Source organism: Tupaia chinensis, unplaced genomic scaffold (assembly GCF_000334495.1).
Source record: "Tupaia chinensis unplaced genomic scaffold, TupChi_1.0 Scaffold000704_1, whole genome shotgun sequence".
NCBI lineage: Eukaryota > Metazoa > Chordata > Mammalia > Scandentia > Tupaiidae > Tupaia > Tupaia belangeri.
The window spans coordinates 1,163,845-1,169,016 of NW_006160227.1; the positions used below are offsets into that span (position 1 = coordinate 1,163,845).

Sequence of the window (5,172 nt, forward strand, 5' to 3'; positions counted from 1 at the left end):
GAGTTTTGGTTTGGTTTTCAAATAAGTGATTACCATCTCTCCAACAAGGTCAGAGAGAAAGCTGCTTGGGGCTGGAGGAGGGACAGATCTGACATTGATGTCGCTACCTCCCAAGGAGGCCCCAAAGGGCTTGGAAGTCCATCAAAGCAGGAATTCCCAAAGTGCATGGTCAGGAAATTTTTGAGAACAAAGTTTTGTTTGGAGAATTGGATTATAGACACCATGGACTGAACAACAGGACTCAACTTGTCAGGAGTCTATTATAGACAGGGTTATGTTAAATGGGAATGACTTGCCAGTGGCTTCTGTCATTGCTCAGAAACACTGTGTCTCAGATATGTGTTGTACAATTCAGAGGCAGGCATGTATGCATGATGCATGTGCTTCACATGGTGAACTTGTTGACTTCTGTAACCTGAACCTTTAGCACAATGGCATGCATAAAATGGGGACTTAAATATTTGTTGAATGAAAAAAATGAAGTTCTGAGGCCACAGTTTCCTGGATTAGAGAGGGGCAGGTCATCCTAAGGCATTTGGACCTATTCCTTTCTTTTTACCTTTCAATTCTCTACTGAAATGTGGTAATTCACCATCCTTTTGTTGTTCAACAGGAATCTGGCAACCTTAAGACCTTGACAATTATGAAGATAAATTTGGCTATTGGGAATAATGGTGAGACCACATTGGCTCTTCTGTGTGACAGAGAAGCAACTCTAGAGAAGGACCCTGTTAGCTGAACTTGCGGCAACTATCTGATAAACCACTTACCGGAGACTCTGCAGCCAGATGCCCCCAGGAGAGACTCATCTGTGATGTGGTTTTGAGAGCATTCTAGTTTTCCATGGTGCTTCCTCCTCCGAATTCCAGTAACACCTTCTCTGTACTTTTCTTACATTATCCCGACTAAGGAAGGAGCAAAGGGTTCAGGGTTGGAATTTCTGGATTTAAGTTGGGTTGCTGCTCTATTATTGATAAATCTCCTCATTCAGCTACATGAGCTTCAGCGCTCTCCTTTATAAAATGAGAGCTGAAAATAATCTTATCTTACAGCATTTTCCAAAGAATTAAACAAGATAATAAATGAGGAAATACTTGTCAAATCTCAAAGCAACTTTCAAATACTAATTATGATGGTATCTCACTTTATACATATATATATATAGATATATATATATATGTATTGATAGTACATTTCATTTATTGTCGCTTTCAAATTAGGTAATGATCATTAAGAACCGGAGACTCTGATGAAGTAGGCAAAAGATATTAAAATAATATTTTCTCAAAGAGTCTACACCCGGGCCTATACTTTCCACTTCTTTCATAGGATCTGTATATGCCCAAGGCGTGTTGAGCAAATGCTGGTCATGGCAATTTCTGGGTATCTTTCAGCTGAATTCACTGTCATTCGAAGTTAAGAAATACAGTCTGTGGTTTAAGGTGTGGCAAATACGCTTGAAGAAATGTTCGACCTCGTAGAATCCCACTAAATTAGGATGGCTTGTATGAGGAGAATTCAAAATGGTCATGGGAAATGCATACCTATGAAAAAGCTGGTTTTGAAAAAAAAAAATTTGCACCAAAATAAACTCCTACTTTTATTCATTTTCCATGAGCTTTTTGAAGTCCTTCATGGAGAATTTAAAATATATATATCACTAGTCAGGAAAACACTAATCAGGTGTAAATCACAAGTCGTCAGCATAAGTGTATGCGTCACCCCCCAGATCATCAAACTGAATTTTTACCTTGCTTTGCTTAGTTTTCCTCGTATGATCTCTGCATTCGCTATTCCTCGCTTTCTCTTAACTCCTGAAAGCGGCACAAAGAGCCACAATTTTCTCTGTTTATGGGGGTTCTTTGAACTCTCTAATGACTGCACAAAAGAACAGTAAAATCCGTGAAAAACCATCCGGGCAAGCAGAGGACCGCAGTTAATTTCGGAAATTTAAATTGAAGATTACTTAAACTCTTCCTGGAATTTTTTATTTACCTAGTTGTATTTTCTCACAATACAAAAGTAGACTCTGAGGAATCAGAGGGCATGTGTATTAAAGCTGTTATTTAGTCCAAATGTCATGTTTTGATTTTTTTTTAAATTTACCTAAAATAGGTATAGGTTCTTGAAATCCACTCAAATACAATAGATCAAATTTGGGGGAAAAACTTTTTAGATGTTAGGGTACTTGGAACATCTCTGGCCAATAATAGTATGTGCTTAAACTGTTATTTTTAAAGATCACATTTATGCATTCTTAATATGTCTCATCAATGATAAATATATATCAGTATTTTAATGCTGAGTATTTAATTCAGAGTACAAATATTTACAATTTTAATTATTTAGTCATAGCTGGGACAAACTTATCCTTTCTAAATCAATATTCTTATCTGTGAAATGGGAAAAGTTTGGAGTTATTATTCATATATATATACACACACATATATCAGAAACATATACATATGTCATATATACATACATATGTAAATCACATATATATAAAACCGTATATACATGTGATTTTAAAACATTATCAGCAAATTTTTTGTATCTTAAATGATAGGACTTTGGCCCTTAATTTAACTGAGTTTGGGGTTATTATTCCTTGAATAATAACTTTGGCCCTGAATTTAATTGACTTGATGTTCTACAGAGATATCTTCATAGATACCTGGGTCATAGCTTACAAATATTACTAATTCGCCCTGGTACTAATTTGGAGATTATTGTTAAGAATGAAGATAGTACCTCGTCCCATGGTGATCAACTTAGAACCGTTTCCGGGAACAGTGTATCAGTATTCAATGTAAAATTGCATTTCCTATTCTCTAGTGACTGGACAACAATCAGTCTGCCCTTTATTTTTATCCTATCTTTGTGAGTCCCCTGTTGTATTGATATTGTGTATCCACTGTGTCTAGAAGAACCAATCGTGCTTTTCTTTGGTAAAGCTCAGTTCTTTTCCTATTTTTATGATGCACCCTGAAAACTAGGTTATTCAGGAAAAAAGCATTGTTTTACATGAGGACTTTGTGTCAGAAGACAGTTTGATATCAGAGCGTATAAGAGTAACTAGTGACTTAGCATAACGGCTATGTTGCTGGACTCCAATGTAGTCGACTGCGTTTCGAGTCCCCGACCCCGTGGCTTAACCTCAGGCCAAGCGCTTGTCCGTGCGTGCCCAAGATCCCGAGAGGAGAATGGAGGAGAAGGGATTGCTGCGTGGCCATCCGCCTCGGGGGGGTGATTTCTTGCTGTCTCTCTGTCTCTGTCTGTCTGATGAGCTCACGCGCCCTATAGCAAAAACCTCTCCAAAAAAAAAAAATAATAAAATAAAATAAAATAAAAAAGGGTCTCTTTCCATAAGCGATAACCAAAAGAATATTCTTAGTGGCTTGAAAAGTTAATATGCCGTCTAGGAGCACCTGTTTGTCAGTAGAAAAAAAGATCGTAGCGTTCATCGCTCCCCATTCCATCCTCTGCCATTTACGTTCTCCTCATTCTTAAATCATAGACATTATTGTGAAATTCCCCCGATGTAAGAAAAGGGAGGGACTTAGATTGCAGGCGTCCGGCAGGCCTACCCCAGGCAACGCCGGGTGATCTGACCTTGCTGGTAGGATGCCCTGACAAGAGGCTTGTGTGTGCGCGGACTGTGGGAGTGACCCCGAGGGCTGTGTGCACCTGTCGGGGCCTCTGTGGCACCAGGGCCTGGAACCACTCTGCTCTGTGGGATGTGACGCTGCAAGGGCCAAGTAGACCCAGCTACCAGGACCGGGGACGCAGAAGGCAAAGGAGAGCAGACGCTGGGGTTTGGAGGTGGGGCAAAGGTCCCCACCTCCACGTGTGAGTTTCCCTGTGTGGGTGGGGAGCGCCGAGCCCCGCCAGCGCCCACCCGCTTCCTAGCACAGTCCGGCTGGCTCCGAGTCATTGCCGTATCTTCAGTTATTCGGTGACCGGGTCATTCTCAACTTGAACAATCTTCTCGGGGACAGCACATTTCTTCTCTGTGCGGTGATTTCTCCCCTGTGAAGACATTGCATCATCTACCCATTGCAACTCGAACCCATTAAAACACAGGCTTGGAAGCTTCCAGGCAGGATTGAAACTGGATCCTAGAGCCGTGTAGTTCGCTGTGATTCCCAATCTGCTGAAGACACTGTCTATTCCCTTTGGCCCATGTCCGGAACTCTGTTTAGGACTAGTGTTCACTGCTGTGCTATGTAAAAAAAAAAAAAAAAAAAGTTTAATTGCACTGTAAAGTTATATGTGATTCAATATAATATAAACAAGATTATAATCATAATTTTAAAAAAATTTTAAAAATAATTTAAAAAAAGTTTTCATTGGTGGGCTTATCTAGGAGTATATTAATCCATGGATAAAAATATATTGAGACAAATAATGTGGGAGGGTTCAGATTAGCATATACCTGGGGGTGAGAAATGCCTCATAGTTTGCTGCAGATAAGGAGAAGGGAGAGATGCGGGCGGTAGCCAGAGAGGGAATTACCCTGAGTAGGAGGGTAACAGATGCCCGCGTGTTCAACTCCCACATGGGCAGGTTGTGAGGTTAACGTGTAAAGTCCGAAAATATCATGTTAGTGTCTAAGAATTGACCCTGCTCCCGGGTGCTGTAGCATCTGAGAATAGATTTCTGTTCCGCAGTGGCCGCTTAGCACCCTTACTCTCTCTGTTAATGAAATTACTTCAGGGGAGAATCTGGGTAAGGGGGTGAGGACGGTTCCTCTTTCACCCCGTGTGCTCAAGGAGGACGTTGTCCCGGAGAGGGAGTGAGGGCCGCGGGCGAAACCGCTAGCCTGGCCCCGGGGAGCCATGACCTTCTGGGAAAAACTCCGTAGCCTGGACCCCACCCGACAGACTGGCTGTCTTTCCACCTCTAAAAAAAAATGATTTCTTTTTTTTCACTCGAAGTCAGCTTTTCAAATGCTGTTATTCCTATCCTTAGCAGGGGTAATTCATCGAATCACTCTCAGCAAAAATTAGATCGGTTTCTTATGTCCTCGCTCCCTGAAAACAAGGTCTTTAAGGGATAAGAAAACGTATTTGGAGTTTGAAAAGGGGAATCAGAAGAAGAGAGAGTAAAATGGAGGTAGTGGAGGTCCCAGTCCCCCCAGAAACCACTCACCATGAAATATAATATGCAAAT

At 41.0% G+C, this 5,172-nt stretch overlaps 1 protein-coding gene across 4 annotated transcripts in view; it reads left to right on the top strand.

Moving 5' to 3' along the window:
- The window catches only part of PPARG (peroxisome proliferator activated receptor gamma), a 198,225-nt gene that overhangs the window by 7,628 nt on the left and 185,425 nt on the right, over nt 1–5,172 (top strand). The window contains exon 1 of one of the 4 annotated variants that reach the window (XM_006160642.3): nt 3,454–3,619. The exons of 2 other annotated variants lie outside the window; for them this stretch is intronic. The gene's annotated coding sequence lies outside the window, so the exon portion shown is untranslated. Of the gene's footprint in view, nt 1–3,453; nt 3,620–3,651; nt 3,823–5,172 lie in introns of those variants that run through there. One more of the 4 variants, XM_006160644.3, reaches the window with a different exon arrangement.